Source organism: Semicossyphus pulcher, unplaced genomic scaffold (assembly GCF_022749685.1).
Source record: "Semicossyphus pulcher isolate SPU_LCO1_2020_fin unplaced genomic scaffold, fSemPul1.0.p SCAF_2, whole genome shotgun sequence".
Lineage (NCBI taxonomy): Eukaryota > Metazoa > Chordata > Actinopteri > Labriformes > Labridae > Semicossyphus > Semicossyphus pulcher.
Window position 1 is genome coordinate 32,329,227 of NW_027211693.1, and position 24,877 is coordinate 32,354,103.

Consider the following 24,877-nt stretch of genomic DNA (forward strand, 5'->3'; position numbering starts at 1 on the left):
CTGCGTTACAGTTGAACTAGTAAACACCTGTCCAGTCCGGACTTTACAATAAAGTGCATGGAGTTGAGCTCCGTCAGTGTGGAGCTCAGTTAATGCCTGACAGCGCAGCACAGCGCAGCAGAGAGTGGAGGTGCAGACAGCTTCTCTCCACAATCAGACACAAAACAAGAGCAAACTGCACCGAGCAGAGAAACTTTATGAGCGTGTTTGAGCTTGAATATCATCAGTGCAATTTGTTTTGTTAACCGGACCTTGAGACGGAGCAGACAGCGGGGCCAAATGATGCGCAATTTACTGAGCTATCAGTGGTTGTAATTCATTATTGGTGAATTCCCCCTCTGGGCGTGGATAATCTGGGTTGGCCAAAAAGGGAGGGGTTACACACTTCAATTCGCCACCGGGATATCGCAACTTAGTTTTTCTTTCATATATGGTAGCCATTTCTGTGAGCAAGTTCTCGTTGTCTCCAATCGGTCCCGTAACCCTCGCATTACATGTCTGAGTCCAACATATCCAGATACAGGTTAGGTAGTAGTTGATCTAACAGGGTCACTGGCTTTGTGCTCTATCGCCTTTTTGTTTCTGACTTGCTACAAGAAGCATCCCCCTCCCCCAATACAGTTAGACCAACTATCATTGACTCATTATCCTCCTCGTCTTCTTGAACATTGACCAGCTGTTCACAACACCTTTTTTTTCCCAAGGACCAGTGAACAGCTGCGTGAAACATTTTGGAAGACCTGCTTTTGTCTTATTATCTCTGTGCAGTCATAGCACTGTGTCTAATTAGTCTAATAAACCCGTCCATTCACTGAACACCTGAATCCCCGTTGGTTTACACATTAATGCATCATCAGACTCACTACAATGTTTTCACCTGACATTCCACAAATTTGACTGCTGGACAGTTTTTGCAGTCCCTGTTTATTGGTAGCGCAGCTGTGCTTTACGAGGTAGAGCAGGTTTTTCATTAACAAGCATCATAACAGTACACAGACCAGTGAGTGATTTCTTGCTGGCTGCGTCCACATCATACGTATGGTCTTTGCTCCGTGGAAGCACAAACATGTTAGGCTGGCACACATATCTTCACCTCTACATCTATGCATTGACTTCGTACGTGCGCCAGTAAAGTTTTCTTCATGTTCAATCTGAACACACCTTTACAGCCTGATGCCTCACTGTAGATCCACTCTGTCAAATAGCAGAAAAAATGTGAGGTCACAGTTTTGAAATCAATTTTGCCAACTGGTGAGCGAGGAAGAGACTGATAGCCAGGGAGACCTTGTCCACATCCAATCACCTGTCAGAGCCATATATTCCCTGTAACAGCTGTAAGACTTTAAACTGTGCTGCAGAATAAGACAGTGCACCTGCAAGCAGCAAAAGTGTGCTGTGCAGCTGCATTATGCTGAGTACTCTGAGAATCACCAAACAGCCGCCTCAGAGCTCTAAAAAACACTATCTACTTTTCCTTCATCCACATTTCTCAGGAATCCTTCATCCACTCTTTCCTGACTCGTACTCTCTCCTCTTCCTTCTCATTTTTCTTTCTTCACCCCACAATATTTGATAGCTTTTTTCTGTGCCTTTTCAACCTCTGTCTCCCCTCCCTCTCCTCCGTCTTCCTCCTCAGGTAAACAGTTTCCTGACTCTGCTCTCCCTTTTCGCTGTGGGGGAGCGACAGCCTTTTGAACCTTTCCTTCTTGACTCCCTCACTCTTATTCTCTCGGTGTCTCTCTCCATCTCTGACCTGGTTCTGTTGGATCCTGCTGGAAGGCCTGACACTTTTACGCTAGCACAGCTCAGCACACACACACACACACACACACAATCACATGCACACACATTTTGGATAAAGAGGGAACAACAAAACACAAAGCTCATCCAAAAGGCTTTTCAGGTGTGCACGTATGCATACAAATCTAAATACACAGGCAAACACGTGTGCGCTCACACGGGCAGGAGCTTATGGGATTACACTTTTATTTTAAGCTTTATTTTTAACTTCCACGGAGGAGCTGCAGGTAGGATAAATTTGTTCTGGTAAAAGTAAAACATGTATCTGCCCTGTCATTTAGGCTTAATTGAACCTTAAGCTCACAGGTCCGGTGCTGACATGTAACAACAGTCGGATTTTTCCCATCCTCTACAGCTTTGTCTTTACTCGTGGTTGAGGGGATATTTTCTTTTCACAAACACAAACATTCTACAATCTTTGTGTCATCACATTTTAACCAATTAAGTAAATAAAAATTAAATACATTAGCTGTGCCCTAATCCGTCGAAGGCTGTCCCAATTTGAAGGCTCCTTCAGATGCGGCTGACAAATGCGTCCTCCATTACCCCGGCCGCGAAGGATCCATCAGGTGCATCCTTTGCGTCCCATCGTATCCCTAGATGAATTGCGCGGCAATTCAAACGAGATGGGGGACTTTTAAACGGCTGAATAACTTTGTAAAAGTTTTTGGTTTCAATTCAGTCGAATAGCTAGTGTTACACACGTTTAAGAAAAGAAAGGGCCCTTAAAACAAATTATCTTTAAAATAGTAGGTTAACTTAAGCAATGTTAGTTATGCTAGCTAGCTAGTTAGCCCGCTAGCTACCTGTTGCCTGGCAACAGCAGTGGCGTTTGGTGACGCAAGGGTAGACAAGACCGTCTCATTTCAGTTTGGCTTTAACGGTCTATGCAGGCTATGAATGGAGCATCCTCTGTGGACCGCCTCCTTCGCAGGCTGCAGCCGGTGGACTGGGACACAGCTAACGTGTAGAAAAGTCCATTATAGAAGATAATCAGTGTGACAGTCATGATTCTGACAACAGATTAATCGTTTTGGCCCCAAAGCAACTACTATTAGAATGAATGGGATGCCATCTTGAAAATGATATCCAGTTCTCTATATACATTTTTATTATACCATCACAGTTTATTTAATATCTATGCACTGTTTAGTTGAACATGTATACATGTTACAACTACACATACATACATAGTTTTATTTACTTCCACATATGATGAGAATCATATCAGAGGAGTTTTCTAAGAAGGTTCTGAGAATGTAACGTGCAATGTTTTTTATAGCAGGAGAACGTTCTCTGAAAACATGTTCAGAAAGTTGCAGTGAGAATGTTCAAATCACATTTCAAGAACGTTTTATAAACAATGTTCTGATAGTTCAGGCCGTACTAACATCAGGAGAAGATCCTCAGCATGTTGCAGTGAGCATGTTCTACCTTTGTTTTTATGTAACATCGAGCAAATGTTTTATAAAAGGCGTTCTGACATCCCAGGCCTCAATAACATGCTGAAAAGATCTTCACAATGTTGCAGTTAAAACGTTTTGTCTTAGTTTTAACATCACAAGACCTTGATTTGAAGTGATAAACATCCTTAAAACGTTCTTTGAATATTACATTAAAACCTTTTCTTTCAAGTGTAATTAGAACGTGTAGCTAATGTTAGCCAATGTTATGGGAACGTTCCCTGCTAATGGGGCAATGGTAATTCTGAACTTAATCCAAAAGACAACTGGACTTGGTTGAAATTCTTTAAGACGTTTCACCTCTCATCCGAAAGAACTTAAGAGGTGAAACGTCTTCAAGAGCTTCGACCAAGTCCAGTTGTCTTTTGGATTAAGCTAACAATTTAGCTTTATTCATTTACTTACAACAACAAGAGCAACAAAAGTGGAACAACAAGCAAGAAACAAAAAACTATCTGTCATCGTCTCTCAACAACAGAGGCTGTATGCCCGGAGTAGCCACACACCAAACTGCAACTTGTAGATGTTAATTTGGGTTTAAGGATATTGTGATTGCCATTAACCTTTTCTGAATCATTGTAGAAAAGTGAATGGGCTAATAAGGTAAAAGATTCAACTTGGACAGTTAAATTCTACATATATACACATATATATATACATGCTGCCACTGGGACAGAATATTAATCATTTTAACTTGAGTCTCCTAAACTTCTGTGGCCAGTGGAGATGGATGGCAAATAGTTTTTTTGCAGTTAAATGCAGATAAGAGTGAAGTCTTGTTTATCACAACCTCCAATTGGAAATCTGAACATTTTTGTCTTTATTTTAACTCTATTTTTCAAGATGTGAGACTCCATTGTGACAGATGACCCAAGGTATGTGTAAGGTTAGGTAATGTTGTGTGTCATGTGTTTCAATGCTCATAATAAGATGCTGACTTGATCGCTTGTTGTACATAACAAACATGGCCACCCTTAGCTCCAAAGTGAAATTAAAATGCTCACACATTCTGTCAGCACATCATGTTTGCACCGCTGTACCTCACTTTGTACCAGCTTTATCAATCCTGAATACACTCTTTTCATGTTGCCCTTATGGCTCCAATTACAGTCCAACAGACTTACACTTACAAGGATTAAGGACTTTCCAGGTGTTGCTGGAACACGATATACATCTTTGCACTCTGTGGATTCTTTTAAGAAGCAGCTAATAACCATCTGTTCACACAAGCATTCAGCTACCATGGAACATTTGATGTTTCTTGTCCTCTGTCTGTTTCTCTTGTCTGTTTATCTGTAGTATCATTATTTGTTAAATTTCATATCTTTTTCATTCTAGTTGGTTGTATTTTTTTTCTTAATGCTTTTTATTTTAGAGAGAGGACAGTGAATGATGGTGGAAATGGAGGAAGAGAGAGTGGGGATGACACGCAGCTCCCGAGGGCGAGAGTTGAACCCAGGGCCGCCATATGTATATGGCCGTCGATTTAACTGCTGCGCTAAACCGGCGCCAGGTTGTAGTTTTTTTTTCTTGACTGTGATGTGCTGTGATGTGATGGATAACCTTTCCTTGATTGCATGATTTGCAATAAACTGTAGGAACCATAAACAGAGCTGATCAGATTGTCTTATGAGTCTTACTTCAAGTAGGAACCAGGTGGTTCTGTGAAGCATTAAGCTGGGTAACTAAGGAGAAAATGAAAAGGCCTAATTCATCCATTCAGTTTCAGATCATTTTTACAAGCGGTGTACATATTGTCCATTTCTGATTATACTGACTTTACTGTTGTCTGCAAAACAAATTTAAAGAAAAAGCACAATTGAATAAAATATGAAGCCTTAGTTCTTAAATCAAGTTTAACCTTCAGTGTCGACTTAGTTTTGGTAGTACTGGACACACTGTGGATAAGGAATGCTGTAAACTACACATTAGAAATATCATATCAAAATATGATGACCAAAGCATGAACAAAGCAGCTTCCTAACACACACATGCTTCAACCTCCGCAGCTTACAATCAGTAGGATGACTTTCTGACCAGGATCAGCAGCCATCTTTCAACCTGCTCAGGTCTCTTTGTCCTCTCTCTCTCCCTCACTTCATTAGGAACGGCCCATTTAACCAATGATACAGCACGACTCCAGTAATCAACATTAATTTCATTTCTGTCCAAATCACCCAGCAAGGTCACAGAGTGTGTCATGTATTTTCATAAAGAGGCCGTGTGTGTGTGTGTGTGTGTGTGTGTGTGTGTGTGTCCCTTTGTGAGTATAAAAGAGAGAAGGAGAAATGATGTACGAACAAATAATCTATCACAGGTTACGGAGGGTTAATTAAGCATTTAATATTACATAGAATAGCAAAATTAGATTTACAAATCCAAGTGTGTGTGTGTGTGTGTGTGTGTGTGTGTGTGTGTGTGTGTGTGTGTGAGAGAGAGAGACAGAAACTCTTGTACTAAGCTGAAGTCCCTCCTGAAATGTGGTGACCCAACTAAATGAGGGCCGTCTTAAATTGATATTTAGCCCTGTGAGAATACAAACTGTTGTCATGAACAAATCTGTTCCTCTGCTTTAATGCTAGTGTCGGTGTGTATATATGGGTGCATGTGCGTGCATGTGTGTTTGTATGATGAGTACCAGTTACTACAGTCGTTACCACTCGGACTTGTGTACCCTGCCATGCTGAGTGTTGTTTCAGTCGTATGTTTTGCACAGACACAGATGTTGGAGGGGATTTTACACACAAATGTTAATCAATGGCAACCTTCTATCTTACAATCACATCACTCAGAGGGCCAAACAGGATTTTTTGGGAGAGATAAATCATCAAACTTACCCCAAATTGTGTGTTTGTCACTGGAAGCTAAACTCGACCTGACCTCCGGACAAACGAAAAGCTGCTTTAAACAATTCAGAGGTGACTCTGGTTTTTTGCCTCGTTCTTCTTACGAGCTGAGACTGTCCCTTCAGTTTATCCATGTGTCTTTTTATATCCTCGCCCTGGCTGCAGCCAAGATGAAAGTGGTGGCAGCAGAGCGCCCAGAGCCAAAACATACAGTTCAATGTGTGTGTGGCGTCACCCGGCCCGGGTTTGGGATGTCGTGTCTAACTAGCGGAACGCTGTCTTTTATTGTGCACATTATCAGAGTCTGACTTCATCATAACCCATGGCCTCTTTTTATCTGAGCCAAAAAAAACGACAAAAAGAAAGTTAAACTTAAGTTGGCAACACAGCATAGTGTACATTTTCTTCAGTAATAAAGGTAAAATATTGACAAAGAGCATCTGTTATTGGGGTTATTCTACATAGACTGGCCCAAGCTAGCCTGATAATATCAAACGGTTGATATTTAAAACTTGACATCTGGATGCGTGTTGTTAAAGACCCTCTAGTTAATGTGAACTCACTTTATACAAATTGTTGTGTGATTATTATCTACATACGATACAATAATATTTCCCCATCCTATTTTTTCATATCATAATATACTTTATCGTGTGTGTGTGTGTGTGTGTGTGTATTGGCTTGGGGAGAAATGGAATACAAGTGATGGTGATCAGTGTTGCCAGATCAGAGTGACAGTTTCCAGCCCAATTCAATAAAAACCAGCCCAAATCATAACCTTGCCAGAAACCTGAGTAAATCCATAAAACCTTCACATAAGCAACAGAAAACAGATCAGAAGCATGCAAAGCTTCATGTCTGCATCAAATAACCAGATAAAATGTTAAATATGCCATCGCAACCCAAAAAGAATGCAGTCAGACAACCAAATACACAAATTGGCGTCTTGGTGGCGTCTTGGCGACGTCTTGGTGGCGTCTGGTGTCGTGGCCAAACCACAATGAAGTTATCAAATACTGCCATGACATGTGACACCAAAATCCAACCTATTTAAAAACTACAGGATTATGGAGAAATGAAACTTCCAAAATCAAACATATAAATCAATCAAATGGGTAAACAGGGGGTGAGCGGAAACCACCAAATCTTTGTTTTTGACCCAAAAATGACTGACGGCTTGTTTGGTGTTCAAAATCCTGCCACATGTTGACAGAAGCAGCCCAAAATTCATCTACCCAGCCCAACACTATTTTCCCCAGCCCAAGGTAATCAAAAGAAGCCCAATCGGACGGAAAAAAAGGGGTAAGTAGATTACAGTTACATTAATTAAAAATACAGATTACTAACAGATTACAATTTTAAAATGAAGACGATATAATTCCAAAGAAGCTCTAAAACATCTGGTGTCTCATTTCTAAACCATCTGACCATATCTGATAATACCATGCACCTGCACGCACACGTTACGACACTTCACGACACACTCTCACAACACCACTCCTTTAAGTTGCCATCAACAGTCTGTGGTTGCCATCAACAGTCTGTGGTTGCCATGGCCTGTGGTTAAAAATGCTTCCACTGGGTGGAATTGGGAGCAACATTCTGCCTCCCTGCTGTGAAATGCTGTCATTATGCAAGAACTCAACATCTAACTTAAAGAAAGATTTACAGGTTAGACCAACAGCTCACGTCAGCTGCACACAATTAGTTTAATATATTAGCTAACCTGTCGTCTTCTTCTTCTACTAATGAAAAATAGTTTGTGACTCTCGTGAAGCTGTGACCGGGACGGTGTGTGTAAAAACACAAGCTCCAGACTGGAATACGTTTATGACTTGAAGTTGAGTGTGAAATATAGTGTTAACAGCAGATTTAACAAAGGACATTTAAATGGGCATAATTACCGATATTAATTTCAACGGGCATTCACGCATTACAAAAGTAATAACATTTATTTCCTCTTGACTTTTTGCAGATTTATTATTGAAGTATTTCATTGTAACTGAAAGTAATCACTTACTTTAAAATTGTAATATTTGGGTGCCGGTTTGGCTTAACGGTTAAACTGTCCTCTCTTCAAATAAAGGCATAAAAAGCCCCCCAAAAAATTGATATTTGGATTAGGTTACTGGTTACATTTTTAATTAATAATTAATTAAAGTAACCCTCCCAACACTGTATAAACTCTATAAACACACTGTCCATATATCTGTCCATAGTCGCCCTGAGACCCTGTCTGCACCCTGCTGCCCTTGTTTTAGATTTTTATTTGTGTATATTGTTTCATTGTAATCTATCTATCTATCTATCTATCTATCTATCTATCTACCCAGCTACCCACCCATCCATTCATCCATCCACCCAAGCTCATTAGCTGATCTAAATCTGGTTGAATGACATAGTTTAAAACACCTGTACTATAACTTAAACCAATAAGAACTGCGATGTAAATGTTTATGTCACTTATTGGTTACTCTGATTACGTGACTCTTACATGTCATACATGAGACTTCTGCGGGCTGATTTAAGAGTTTGGCAGGGCGCTGAACTAAAAAAAGAAGGTATGAATATAAACAGTTAAGTCTGATGCTGACCATTCTCTGAGTTGGCTCCAGTTCCACTGTTGATGAAAATAAGAAGCAAGTGTGTTTTGTTGTTGTTTTTTTTAGACCTTGTATACAGCAAATAATTACATGATGATGTAAGAACTCATTGTTGCTCTCGGCCATGACTCAGCAGTCTAAATTAAACAGTTTTATGTAAGAACATGTGACCTCAGAGGCAGACGTGATGAAAACAGAGTTATGTGACGAATTCTCCAAAATATTTCAAAGCACTTTGAAAGTCCTCTGCAGTGTCCCCATCCTAAAAGTGATAATGTGCCTCTCTGCCCGTGTGTCTCTGACTCTCCTGATGCCTTCTTTATTGATTGACGAGTTTTTTTGACTCCTCTACTTTTTTTCAAGGGCCCTCTGAGTTGAATGATGGCTGCTGCTGCTGCTCTCATCGACCTGACAGCGTTTCAAGGTTTTTCCACAAATCCCCAATGTGCGCTCCATCTCTCTCCAGGCCATCTATCCTGATGTCCAAAGCCCTGGAAGTTGATATATTGGAGCAATATTGTCTTCAGCAGGAGACAGAGATTGACATGACTGGATCAATGTGGATCACAAGCAGTGTGGATAACGATGTCCCCCATGGACAACAAAAGTATGTCACAGAGGACAAAAGTCACTGTTTAATGCTGCATATCTTTGCTCTTTAGTCGAGCACAAAGTCTCTCTGTGTAAACTTTCTTGTCACCACAACAACTCGAGAATATAACATGAGATTAACTTCAAACCTAAAGACAAACAATTCATTCTGCTGACGCTCATTGACAGGGATGTTACTGTACAATGTTTGTGCAGCATTGTTGTTTGACATTAATGTGTGTGAACGGCTTCATTAAGGATCTTAATAACCAGACTGATTACATTAAACGTGTGGGCGTGATGAAGAGAGGACATTACCCAGTTAAACTCTTCTAAGTCATGAGGACAAAGACAGGCTTGATTCAGATTCCCTAAAAACCAAACATGAATTATCTGGGATTTAATTTGTCCCAGTTTATCGACCAATCAGTCAATCAGTCAAATGTATTTGGACGAACATGAAATGCAATTCAAAGAGCTTTACAAGCGATTAACAAAAAGGAGGATGCTAAAAGTTGATTAATATACACCAACACAACCAAACTTATGTTTTTATCTTTGTGATTTAATGTATATTATCTGATTAAGACGAAACAAAATATGACATAGGTATCCCTTTAGCCTATGTCTCGATGCTGTCTTGGCCTTGAAGTCATGTTATGTGTTATGAAGAGCGCGACAGTCTGCTCAGCTTGGAGATTTAGAGCGATTAATGTGCCCAAAGAGAACCTCCAGAAATGGAGACTGGGGTTTGTTTCCCCAAGTACAACTAATTCAAGTCAGTGTTTACTTCTTTTAAGAAATGGCATCCATTTATGTTATGTAGCATACATACCTGAATTACATAACAGACGTTATGTACACACACACACACACACACACACACACACACACACACACACGTTACTACTTATTCAAATGCACATCACAACAAACCAAGTAGCTTTGGTGCCTGAACACAACCAAACTGCGACTGTGAAACTCGAAAGTCTAACCAGACTATTAATAATCACTGACTTGACATCTTTATACTGTAAGTGGGTGCTGTGCTTAACCACAAGTTAAGGAGGTGTGCATGACTGTCTGTTTTTGTATGACTGTTTGTTCATGTGTGGGTTTTGTGTTCTTGTGTGATTGTCAGTTTTTACATTTAGTCTGCATGCAATTGTATGTACCTGTAGAAGTCAATAAACCCTGTTAAATAGTAACTGCCAATATGCTAAATTAGCATTCACCAGAGAACACCAGAATTGGCAGGTCAGCCATTGGCGCCCCGTTCTCTTCACAGATGAGAGCAGGTTCACACTGAGCATATGTGACAGACGTGAAAGAGTCTGGAGATGCCGTGGTGAACGTTATGCTGCCTGTAACATCATCCAGCATGACCGGTTTGGCGGTGCGTCAGTGATGGTCTGGGGAGGCATTTCCTTGGAGGGCCCAACAGACCTCCATGTCATAGCCAATGGTACCCTGACTGCTGTTAGGTACCGGGATGACATCCTCCAAGTAATTGTTAGACCTTATGGTGGTGCAGTGGGCCCTGGGTTTCTCCTGGTGCAGTCAATGCCCGGCCTCATGTGGCCAGAGTGTGTAGGCAGTTCCTGGATGACGAAGGCATTGATGCCATTGACTGGCCCTCTCATTCCCCCGACCTAAATCCAATTGAGCACCTATGGGACATTATGTATCGGTGCATCAGACGCCGCCAAGTACCAACACAGACTGTCCAGGAGCTCACTGATGCCCTGATCCAGGTCTGGGAGGAGATCCCCCAGGATAACTTTCGCCGACTCATCAGGAGCAAGCCCAGAGTTGTTGGGATGCGAGCTCGCGGGGGCTATACACACTACTGACACACTACTGAGTCACATCATGAGTTGCCATGATGACATTCACGTAAGTTGGATCAGTCTGTGATTTCAATTTTTTACTTTGATTTTGGATGTGATTTTGAATCCAACCCTCAGTGGGCTAATGATTTTGGTTTCTATTGACGTTGTCACATCATTTTGTTAACAAATTATACAATTTACATCAGTAAAGATTTTCAACTTGAATTATATCAAGATCTGATGTTTGATTTAAGTGTTCCCTTAATTTTTTTGAGCAGTGTATAATCAAATCCCCATCGTAGGTTGCAGGAGTCTCCCTCATTTTAACCCACTCTCCTGCTTTACTCGCGATTTGTAATTTCTCTCCATTGTCTCTCTCTTTCACATTGATGCCAATCAAACGTTCCTCAAACCTCTATGTGAGATGTGTCATAAGACCTGGCAACCCAACTGGAGGCAGCGGCAAGCATGCGCAAACCACTCTACCTGGTGTGCGTATGCATCACTCCTCACTGTGCCGGCTCTCTATAGAAAGTGGATGGCTATCTACATCAGCCATCGAGCCTCCACCTGCAGACAGCAGACAGCTGCAAACTGATGCTCCACCTACCACCATTAAGCAGCCTCTACATCAGCAGCTCTAAGCTCCACCTTTGTCAACATGTATCCTCTGCCAGGATACAACCTCTAAAACTGTGTATGACTTCAAAAAGCCAAATGGAGTCCAATGCTTCACCCTCCACCTAAGGTCTCCTCCATCAGCCTGTGCCATGAAACTGTTGTCTCCTCCACCTGATGACACACCAAAGCCCTGCAAGCAAATATCACTACAATCTCCACCTGTAGATTCTTGCAGAGGTCTTTGAATCCAAACCTAGAGTCTCCTCCACCTCCTGCCTGCAACCCATGCCATTGCCTCCACCTGTTAAATCTGGAAGAAAGCTGCATAGCAAACTGCCATCTACAGCTTCTACCAGCAACCTGCAGCCTCCTCCACCTGCAAATTCTGGCATACACAAAAAGGCCTGAACCTCCATCTCTAATCTTGGCCAGAAAAATGCAGTTAACTCCAACAACAGATTCTGGATGCCAAAGCTCCACCTAGAACATCTACCAGAAACATGTGCCTGCCTCCACCTGCATACGGAGCAGAGATCTGACTGTCAACATCTAGCAGTAACCTGTAAATTCTTGCAAACAGCTGCAGCCTGACACTCCAACTCCAGCCTCTACCAGAAGCCTGCTGCCTCCTCCACCTGCAGATCCTGGCAGACAGCTGAGTACTCTTACTCCACCATTGGCCCTGCCTGTAGCCTTCAGCTCCCACCTCCAACTGAAGATTCAGGCAGAGAAACCTCAGTTTATGACATTTGCTTGTAACATCTACTGCAACCTAAAGACCGTGTGTCCAAAAGCTCCACCTATAACATCTGCCTCCACCTCCATCTCTAATAGAGATCTAAGACTGAAACCTTCAAGCCTCTGCCAGCAATCACAGCCTCCTCCACCTGCAGATTCAGACAGACAGAAGAAAGTCTGAACCTCCATCTCTGGCTTCAGTCGGAAACCTGAATCTTTGCCTCCCCCTAAAAATTTTGGGAAACACATTTAGAGCAATTCTCCATCTACAGCCTCTGTCAGCAACCTGCAGCCTCCTCCACCTGCAGGTCCTGGCAGAGAGGTGCTGCTCGAACCTGCAACTACAGCCTTTACAAGCAACATCAGCTGCAACCTCCACCTGTGGATCCTTGCAAACAGCCACATCATAAACCTTCATTTTCTGCCAGAAGCCTGCAGCGTGCTCCACCTGCAGTTTCTGGTGGAGAACTTCAGGACAAATGTCCATCTAAACAGCAAACTGCAGCCTCCTCCACCTGGGAATATGCAAAGCTCCGTCTACATCTGCCTGTAACCTGCAGCCTCCACCTCACCTGTAGATTCTGGCAGAGAGATGCATTCCACCAAACCTCCACCTAAAGGCTACTCAAACTGCTGCCACCAGCCTGCATCGTCACCTAGAACTATAAAACATGAGATAGCTGCAGCCTCAACCTCCACATCAAAACTCTGCATCTACAGCCTCCACCTGAAGAATGAAACAGAAAGCCACAGCCTGAGCCTCCACCTTCTACCTCCACCTGCACTAGGAGCTCCAACAGAAGATTTCTGCAAACAGCCTGCACTCAAACCTTCACTTCAATCAGTCAGCCGTGATCTCAGCCTACACCTGCCTCTGGAATCCAGATGCATCCCCAGCCTTCAGCTTCAGTTCCAGCCCCACCCTCCACCTGAAGATTAAAGAAGGACACCTACAGCTCCACCCTTCACCTCCCGCCTTCAGAAGCCACCACTCACCTCTTCCTGAAAACTCCAGATGACATCAAGATGAAGCTCCACCTCCTGCCTGCATGTTCCTGAAGCCAAACTCAGGTAAGTTTGAATATTCAGTGAACATCAGCAGCAGGTTGATTTTTTTGTCTCCAAACGTTTCCGCTGTTGTGTTTTCCAGTTCCTGTTGTTTCTTTGGAAAACCTCCTGTCTCTTTTTGTCCTGCTGCTGCTTACTTTATGTCACTTTTCATGTATTGTTCAGACCACGCCTCCCTCTGAGTTCAGGCAGGATCAGCCTTATGATTTAAGTGTCCACCATCTAAAGCCCAGTGACAGCCAAGAGGAGCATCTGCAGCTTGAAGAACACAATATAAAAACCTGAAGTAAGTCAAATATTTTAATGAATCTCAACCTAGCAACACACTGTTTAATGTCTTTGATAAAGCCTCTTGTTTGACAGCCAGTTAAAGTTTCTATTTTCTCCTCCTCTTCAGGAAACTTTATCCAGAATGATGTCAAAGTATTGAGGATGTGACCATTCCAGTGTCTTCAGCCTGAACAGCAGCAGTGGATCCTCATCACCGTCTTCCTCCTTCTCGTCCTCCAACTTAAGTCCTTGACCTTTGACCTCTCTGATGCTGCCATCAAAGGGAAAACAAAACTCCTCATGGGGATCAAGAAATCATCAGGCTACATGATTGTACAGCAGCGTCTGCCCCAGATCCTCTGTTTGATGAGAAGAAACACTGAAACTGTGAAGTGTGTCAACAAGTGAGTGGGTTATATTTGTGGACTGTCAAAATAAAAGTGCAGTAGACTGTTTAAAGGGTGTTTTTAGATTATTTCAATAAATTGAAGGTTCCAGAAACAAAATTGATTTTATAATAAATGTTTTCATAATTATAAAAAATATTCATAAAGTTGTGTTTTTATAAAATTACTGTCAAAAGGTTTCATTATCAAATTAGAGACAAAGCAAAGTGTCATTGTTGTCATACAGACGTTACACAGAGTTCTTTCTGTCATTACTGCCAACACATCAGATAAATAATGTGTTTCATGTTGGTTAAAATATTGTTGAATGTGTCCGCACAGATCACCTGGCACATGAAGGTTATCTGGACTTTTCCCTTTCTCTTACGTTTTTCTCAACCCTTACAACCCAAAACATACATATTATGAATTGATTGACAGCTCTGTTGACAAATACGGCTCCTGCAGCCGATCTGTTCTGGATTAGCAAAGTGGAGGACGAACGGTGAGTGGAAACGTAACTAAAACAATCACTACAGTTATTGAAGTTTCCATACTTGTGAACTTTAACCTCAGACCAACACAAAGAAGCTGTTCTGCTGATAAACAAGCCGGCGTGCGGGATCCTTGCTGTTTTTTCAGTAAGTTTAGTGTGCGTTTTGGTTAGAGGAAGTGGCTACGGCGGCGCCACCTGTCGATCTCTACTGCGCAAACTCTGGCTCCCTATGACGTCACCATCGCAAGATGGCAGCACTTATCACAGGGGCTATTTTGGCATCACTTTCGTACAACAGGAGTAGATGAAGATGCGTCGTCCATCTATATATACAGTCATTGGTCTGCACACACACTCATCAACACGTATAGAGGCCCATAAGTGATGATTTATATTATATAATATTTGTAAAAGTCTATATTTTATTTTTTATTTTTTTTAAAGATTGTATTTTTGGCTTTTTGCCTTTATTCATAGGACAGCTGAAGAGAGACAGGAAACGTGGGGAGCAGTGGGGGATGACATGCACCAAATGGATCGGCAGACCGGGAGTCCAACCTACAATCAGTGCGACGAGGACTGTAGCCTCTATACATGGGGCGCCTGCTCTACCAACCGAGCCAAACCAGGGCCCCATATATTTTATTTTTCTAGGAAAATCCTACTTATTATACCTTAAAATGAGAAGCGATGATGAATAAAAAGTAATCTTAAGATGTGGTGTCTTGGAATTTTTGTCACTAATTAAATGTCATTTTCTAACATATCTATTTATTTCATTTATTAATCTGTGGTTTAGGGTTATATGTTGACAGGGTTGCTGGGTGTAGGCCGATTTTCCGATACCCCAGAAAATGTCCTTTTTCACATCCTAATGCTGACAGGTATGCAAAAGCCGTGCAATCCTTTAGTGAATGCCCCCTAAGATGTTTATTATTGTTTCACAAATAAATCACAGAGCAGAGTAAATATCTAAGAGGTAACATTTCATATGTGCACAGAAACAGCATATATTTGAGGGGAAAGGATTGAAGCTAGAGCACAGGAAAAATGTTGAAGCAACAACATCTGTGCAAGCCTACAGTTATTTTGATCATCAGCAGAGCACATCTCAGCCTTTACGCATGCTCAACAGCCCTGTTTAAAGTGGCACATGTATCAGGTGCTGGAGGCAGCAGACATGCCTGGAGCAGCTCGTCAATAAAAAACAACATAGAGGAAAAAACAACTTGTGTTCCTTTTCATGACCGAGAGGCTCGTTCATATCATGTTGTTTAGATAAACATGACAGTCAACAATGTCATGTCAATGTCAGAAAACGCCTTCTGAATTTGTGATGAATGCTGCCTCCCATAGCATGTAGCATGTGTGCATACAGGCATACTGTGTTGTTGGTCTCTAGTTACATTCATGCCTCATTGTTCAGTAATCCATAAAATGTTGTTGCCCAATATAAAGCGATAGTCTTGATGATTTCCATTAAAATAAATGTCTGTCAAGTCTCTATCAATCACTGAATGAGTAATGGTGATGAAGCCCATGGCCCACTGATGAAAGCCTTTGCATTTGCAGTATTACAGACTGAGTGTCTGTGGCGACTTTCGCAGAAAAAATCACAAGTGGCGCCCAGTTAGTGATGTGTTTTCCATCAGCCAGCAGTGGTTGGTCTGCCAGAGAGGGTAGGCGGAGCTAAGGGACTGTTTTTCCGGTCTCTGCAAGTGTTGCGAGTAAACAGTAATCTACTATGGCTGAACAAACAAAGAAAAGATGGATGACTACAGATACAACTTCAACAAGAAGTGAAAATCCAAAGAAAAAGAAACAAACTCGACGCTCAGATGAAGCAAACAGTCTGAAAAGGAAAGCGACCGTCAGCCAGGAAAATCAAGAGTTACAACCGGAGCCGACCGTGGACGTCACACATGCAACACTGTCAGGATATCTGGCTCCCACAATTACCGTTTATCGCCAAAGAGAACGAAACTGAGATCATCAAGATAACAACTTTAAAACTAAAGGGAGTCTGTCTGTAAATTTCTGTAGGGAATTTGACTGTTTGCAAAGCCTCATTACCATTAATAACTGTTACAACACCAATGAGGTCTTTATGTTCTTACGGCACGTAAAATACTTTGATTTTGTGTCACCGCAGGAACAGCACAGGTGTCATTAATCATATTAACGACTGTATTTAACTCAGCTGAGCCTGTCCCTGGGTCCTGCTGTTGTGCTTGCTGGCTCACTGGAACTTGATGGAACTGAGCCATCATTTTTAATTTCTTTCACCTGCACTTTTCCAAGTCAAAAATGTCTGCCATTCAAAAGTCTATAGTTATAATGGAGGCAGATTAACTATTCAAAATTCTTTGTCATGTTTTAAACAATTTGTCTTTGTTTTCAGACACAAGTTGATAAACTGTTTTAGATTTCCAAGGCAGCTGAGATGTTGTTGGCTGAAATGACTACTGATGCTCGGTGTATTTGCCTCAATAACATTTGCTCTTACATGTCTACAATGTGTACGATATGAGGAAAGTCTAAATACCAGTGCTAAGTTGAGCTGCTTTAATACAGTCAATATTTCTCTTGAAGCATCAGTAACAATTTCAATGTTTTTCTTGTTGGCAAAAATATCCGAGAAACGAAACGTGTGGGTCACAGACTGACCATCTTCATTTTTGCTGTCTCGTCCAAAGGTCCTCTGGGTTGGATATTTTTACCCATGATGGTTATCCATTCATCGCATGTGCCTGGTTGTATTAAACTGTTTTTTCAGGAGAAAAAATGATCACACTTCTGATGTGGAGGTCTCCAAAACTTGTGTTTTTCAAATATAATACACTTGGTCATATAGGGTTAACTAGATGCCACATTTTAAAATTCTGTTATCGTGACAACCCTCAGCTAAAGTACACAGTGGCATCATGTGGGAGTCACAGCTGGTCAGACCTGCACTGTGAGCTGAGAGAACAGTATACTATAGCTGGAGAAAACTCAGTGGTAAATAGTATCAGTTATTGGGTTTCATATAATGTAAATATTGATTATTATAACTTGAGCTGGGCTGCACGGTGGTGCCTGATGAGGACATCTCCATACGCTTATTTTCACCTTTGTTTACTCTCTCGTCTTTTCTCTCCTTCTGTCCATTCAACACTGACAGATCTGAGCACGCACAGTCTCTAGATAATATATTTCTGCAGCTGCATTTACACTGACTGAAATACAATTTCAGTTCATAATGAAATCCACAGAAAGTGTGGTGCTCCATGCTGCCCTGCTTTGGGGTCAAGAGCCTGCAATTTGTCACTCTGTGATTGAGTTTCTGCCACAAATGGAAAGAAAACAAGTTTCCTGTTCTAAAGTCTAATTCATTTCTCATACAGTGATGCACTTTTCACATGCAGGGAGAAAATTAATTTCACGACAAAAATGAATTACCTCAGAAATGACTGTGAATTTGATTAGAATTTTCATGGACTTTTGTCTTTTAGCAGGAGGTGAATTTGGTGGAAAATTATACTTTTCACATCAATTACTTTTAAATGTGAGCAGACTAACTTAGGGGGGACATCACATGTTTTATTGCTGTATATTTGTATTGTCTGGTTCTCTACATGGCCTCAGATAAACCTTTCTCAAAGTTACACTGACTTTGTCTTATCTGTTATGTTTTATATATCTAACTCTGACTCCGTGAGATGGCTTCACACAAGCTGTGTCAAACTTTCTGTGTTTTCAGACTCCGCAGAACCAACAGCAAACAGACATTGTTTTTAAAAAGCTCTTCTTCCTCTCTGTTTGCACGCTGTGGTAGTAAGAAGCTGTTCTTAGAGATGGCAGCTGTTTCTGTCTGGCTTTCTGTGTCAATATCTCTCTGAGTCTGACTTTCAGCGGTCCCCCTGCCTCTCTTTGGGATTCCCACGTCTCTGCTGGGACCTTCTCTCTTGGTGGGTGTTGCTGTGCTTTTCATACTCTATAAAAATAAAGACATCTGATGTCTGTGTTTGTTAGAAGCTTCCCTCAAGGGCCACCATCTCTGCTGAAAAGTGAAGAATAGATCGCTATGTTTAAAAAAGGCTTAAAAAGGCATCCCCTGGGGTTATCTGACTCATATCCTTATGTTGACTACGATTCATATGTATGCATATTCTAATGTCATCAATGAAGGCTTCTTTTAGCCACATATTTCATCAGACACAAGCACTTAAAGACTATATTACCGTGCCTGTTTGGTCTGATATTTAAATTGGATTTTCACTGTTAGTCCACATCTGCACACACTTCAATCACTTCATATTTTAAATAGGTTCGCTTTAGAAAAGAGGCCAACAAAGCATTCGGTGTCTATTCCCAGTGTTGCACAAGTCTTCCTCCACTTGCTCTTATAGAGGAAACGTTTTCAAAGACAACCTTGAATATGCAACTTTTCTATCGCTGCACAGAAAAAAAGTGTAGTCATGTGAATAATGATATAGAAAGGAGATTCTTTTGGACGGATGTTAAATTGGATATTTTTCCTGGTTGACTGAAATACTTCAGCCAGGAAATCACTTTTGTTCCTGCTTGTTCAGCAGATCTCCATCACGGCAGCAGATTCCATTTAACTTCAATGCAAAGTTAGAGCCTGTTTTAAGACAGTGCTATTGTGTGATCATTTAGAAAACCCCTGAACTTTGAAGCACGCAAGCAAAAATCTTTCTTCTCTTCTTTTTAGTCTTTTATGTCTTACTGTGCAGAGTTTCAAGATTTTTTTCTATGTTATCATTATTATTATAGATTAACTGGCTTTTGCCTTTATTGATAGGACAACTGAAGGGAGACGGAATGTTGGGAGGAGAGAGAGAGCCAAATGATCGGCACACCGGGAGTCGAGCCTGCGATCAGTGCGACGAGGACTGGAGTCTCTATACATGGAGCACCTGCTCTACCAACTGAGTTTAAGCCACGCCCCTTTAAATTATCTCTTTTTAACTGCAACAATTAACCAATCATTCACTCTTCACTTGATTTAAATAACATAATTAGCATTTTGATAATTCAGCATTGTCATAACACTTTTCTTCCCTGCCGGCCTGACAAACGTGCCTCAGCAGCTGCAGCCAAGTAAGCCTGCAACATCAAAACTGTATGAAAGACCCGAAGTGCAAAACACATACGAGAGCCAAAGCTGTGGCAGCGAACTACAGATCAAAGGTAGCCATGACCTAAAGAATATCATGCTTTGATCATCCATTTGATTCAGAATGAGACCAGAACATTACAGAATGATGTTGTATTAAAGACGACTTCAAACTAGCAGAGAAGACCATAAACTCATTAGGAAATGTAGAATTATTTTCCCCTCCGGTTTCATACAATGACTGTATATATAGAAGGACGAGGCGTCTCCATCTGCTCTCATTAAGTGATGCAAAAATAGCCCTTGTGATAGGCGCTGCCATCTTGTGATAGTGGCATCATATGGAGCCAGAGTCTGTGCAGAATTGATCGGCAGGTGATGCCGCCGTAGCCAATTCCACTAACAAAAACACACAATAAACTAAGGATCCCGCACGTTGGTGTGTTTAACAGCAGAACAGCTTCCTGTGTTGGTCTGAGGTTAATGTTCACAGGGATGGAAACTTCAATGACTGTAGTGATTGTTTTACTTATGTCTCCTCCTCCACTCTGCTAATCCAGAACAGATCGGCTGCAGGAGCCGTATTTGTCAACAGAGCTAATTATATAATTATAACTTATTAAAAACATGTCAGAAAAATGAACACTTGGACATAAATCAGCATGATAAGAACTAACTATAATGACAGAAACCATGTTTGAGAAAAATGTATTTGATGTGTATTTTGATTTTATAGTTTGACTCATGTCCCATCTGTTAACATGGAGGAGGCGGGCTTTATGAGCTATACTGCAGCCAGTCAGCAGGGGGCGATAGAGAGGGTTTGGCTTCACTTTTAGGGAGCTGTCATGTTGTCCACCTTTTTATACAGTCTATGGTTTCATACATCTGGACTTCTTCATTGCGACTCTTTTTAAAACCCGAGGTCACGTCCACTTGTTATAAATAATCTCTGGTTAAGTTGCTTCATTTTCACTGGGAACAGAAAGAAAGATGCTGCCTGGGTTTCAGTATTTTACTTCCAAAGGAACAATGCCCCCCTGTGCATTTCACTGCCTGGTGAATTTTGACAAGCAACTGAAATCCCCACACAGGCTCATTATCTGCATAAAAGCCTGGGATCATACAGTTTTAATGGAGCTGTGTCCTTTAATTTTGAGGAATGAAAGGTAGGTAGATATCAGCGGGGATGGAGCTGAAAAAGACAAAGACAGAGAGAGAAAGAATGACAAGTGATAGTACAGAGCAACACAGAGCGAGTGAGTGAGGCTGATGGTAAATTATTCTCTTTTGATTAACAATAATAAAATCATTTGATCTGTGGAATATGTTCCCATTTCCTCCCCCTACGACACTCTTCAGCTCGCTCCAAACATCCCCCTCCTCTGTGAGTTTCACTGCCGAGAGCCCGGGCGAGAGGGGACAGAATTAAGCATGAAACAATATTTGCTCTGAAGTTAGCTCTTCTTAGCCCTGGAGAATTAACTGTGGGTTTCTGTTTGACTGCAAATCTTTGAATCTACAAGAATGTTCTTCAGAGCCACCTGGGTGAAGATAAATAGCAGAGATTTCCATGTATGCCCTTGAAAACAAACAGTCCTGCCTAAGCATATTGGCATGCATGGCTTTGAGTAAAGACGATGTCAGTGATGAGAATCTCAGTCAGTCTGTGCGTATGGCTCTGATTCAAACACATCTCAATTTAAATTTAATGTACTTGTGTTTTTCCTTCCTTGTTTGAGGGAGAACTATTGCAAACATCTGATTCTATGTAGTTTTGCATGTGACAATAAAGAAACCGTAAAACTGAACCACAGAGAAAACGCCGTCTGATCTGATGGTGACATTTGTAAGTATACATTTGGTGACATTTGAATTTCTTGGTATGTTCTGTTTCCAACTCCCTAGACAACGCTTTTATTTCGGAACGCTGTCAGCAAGGTTAAAGTTTGATGTTACACAGTGGTGGATACCTGAAAGCCATACTCGAGTAAAAACAGATATCAAACCAGAAAAAGATGTAGAAGTAAAAGTCAGCTGTTCCAATATTACTGGAGTAAAAGTCTTAAAGTATCTGGTGTTTTGTGTACTTAACTATCAAAAGTACTTTTCTCATATTAATTCTACTGAAGTATTAAAAGTAAAAGTAAATGTTAATAAAAAAGAAAGTGGTCAGAATTTCGAGTAATTAACTTGTTTCTTTAAACACCTTCAAAAAATGGATTCACCTGAAGAAAAACAAAATCACAACTTAAGCTCCCGTTTTTAGGATAATCAACCTCCATGTTGATGATGTTAATGCACTCTTGGCCCCTTGCTGCTATTATTAAACATTTAATGATTAGAGTTGGAGAAAAAGTTAAATGCATTTAAGTTTACTGTAATATTACAAAGGATTTTCATACAATCACACATTTACAGATACATTAATGAGGTGTAGTGTCTGCTGTTTACCTCTCATCATCTGCTACTGCTGCTCTCTCTCTCCTCTCTCTATTTATCATCTACGTCTGTCTGTCTGTCTGTCATAAAAGCATGCTGTGTGATCACACAATAACTGCACGCTAATTAAACAGTAGCACCTTCAATCATGATAAACAGAAACATGCAGAATCTTATTAGTCGACCTTTCTGGAGAAGAGACTTCAGAGTCTTCTTACTCTTACTGTTTTGGAACAATCAGGAGAGACTGTTTATTTCCGACATGACATGATCGCTGCGACATCTGTCCTGTCCTCCTGCTGTAACTTGTGTCGGGGGGAGTATTGGTCGGGGGGGCAGGGGGAGAGGGATGTAGCGAGTGGTTAAGCTGAGAGAGGGAGATCAGCAAAGTGCAGGCGAAGTGACGCTGCACCGGGCGGAGAAGAGGAAAAGCAGCAGGGAAGTTAACAATCTTCTTCTTCTTGTCTTTCCTCCGGTTTTCATCGTCCACGATGTTGCATTACTGCCACCATCAGAGCTTAAGCTCTCAGTTTCTGTTCATTTAAAGCTGTATTTTCAATTAAAAATACACACTCATGAGACCAACAAATGTCTCCTGATTGATGAAGTAACGAGTAACGAAGATTGTTCGGGGAAATGTATCGGAGTATTAGTAAAAGTTGTCAGAAATTTAAAAACTCAACTAAAACTCAGAGAAAATACTATTACTTTGTTACATTACACCACTGATGTTACATTGAAAGCAGGTGATGGAGTATGAAGAACATAAAGTCTGCTAAGTTGGGCGATCCATGGATCAAGATAGAGGAATCGTCAGTAATGGCTACAGATAGGAACAGATACAAACAGTTAGGAACTAACTGTTCAAAACCTAGGCTAAAACCGTGATCGTCTCCAACAATATGGAGGCTCGGGCTGAGCAGACCGAACCTGGAAACAGGTGCGTGTTGTGCAGGGATAACAGAAACACACTCACACAATAGTTCGTTCAACAGTTAAAGGCAGAGGACGTAGTCGAGGAAGCAGCAGGTTCAGAACCAGGTAAGTAGTCAAACAAACAATCCAATTAGGTGGAGGTGGAAGGTCTGCAACCCTGCAGGTAGGTACACACAATTTTTAGCAAATGTGGCATCACAGGAGGAGACTCAGAAGCACAGAGACCCACAGGTACAGGTAAACTAACAGCCCAGTGGAGAGGCAGACAGAAGCCAAGGACGCAGAGACAGAACATGTGGTCGGGGACCGAAGGCTGAGGCGTTTTCTACGATTGCAACAAGGTTCGGTGGTCAGAGGCCAGCAGGGTCGGCAACGGGTAATCAGTCCAAAGAACAGTAGGAAAGTCTTGCATGAGTGGTGAAGAACAATCAGGCAAAGGGTGATTGAGCAGGAGAGGCTTCAGTACTGGCTTGATTACTGATGAGGAGCAGCTGTGTGCCCTGGTGAGCTGAGTGAACTGATGAGGTGGGAGTGGACGGCAGGCAGAGGGGAAGTGAGTGGAAAACTACTGAGACCCAGAGAGCAGAAGTGTGAAAGGAAATGGACTTCTTTTATGAAATAAGCATGCCATAGCTTTTTATTGTTCAATGGTACTAAGGCACATAATGTACATTAGTAAGCTACATATTTGACACCCAATGAAACCAAACTGCAAAATCTAACCCTAAATATACAAAACTGATGCTAGAGGGAAACTTAGATGGTCGTAGTTGAAAGCTGCATCAGTATCAAAGTATCAAAGTATCAGGGTACCTCAGGGTCCTGGAGGTGTACAGGTCCTCGAGAGATGGCAGATTGCAGCCAATCACCCTCTCTGCAGAGCGGATGATACGCTGCAGCCTGCCCTTGTCCCTGGCAGTAGCAGCAGCGTACCAGATGGTGATGGAGCTGGTGAGGATGGACTCGATGATGGCGGTGTAGAAGTGCACCATCACTGTCTTTGGCAGGTTGAACTTCTTAAGCTGCTGCAGGAAGTACATCCTCCTGGCTGATGACGGTCCCCAGGAAGCGGAAAGACTCCACAGTGGAAACAGTTGAGTCGCTGATGGTGATGGGGGCGGGTGTGGCTGCTTTCTTTCTAAAATCCACAACCATCTCCACTGTCTTCAGAGCATTAAGCTCCAGGTTGTTCTCACCACACCAGGTCACCAGATGGTCAATCTCCCACCTGTAGGCAGACTCGTCCCAGCACCGGTGAGTCCAATGAGGGTGGTGTCCTCCGCGAACTTCAGGAGCTTGAGCGACTGATGACTCCAGGTACAGCTGTTGGTGAACAGGGAGAAGAGCAGAGGGGAAAGAAAGCAGCCTTGAGGGGAGCCGGTGCTGACGTTCCTGGACGTGTTTCCCCAGCTTCACGTGCTGCCTCCTGTCGGACAGTAAGTCTGTGATCCACCTGCAGGTGGAGTCAGGCACATTCAGCTAGGAGAGCTTGTCCTGAAGCAGATGATCGTGTTGAAGGCAGAGCTGAAATCCACAAACAGGATCCTGGCCTAGGTTCCTGCTGAGTCCAGATGCTGGAGGATGAAGTGTAGGGCCATGTTGACTGCGTCATCTACAGACCTGTTGGCTCTGTAGGCGAACTGCAGGGGGTCCAGGAGAGGGT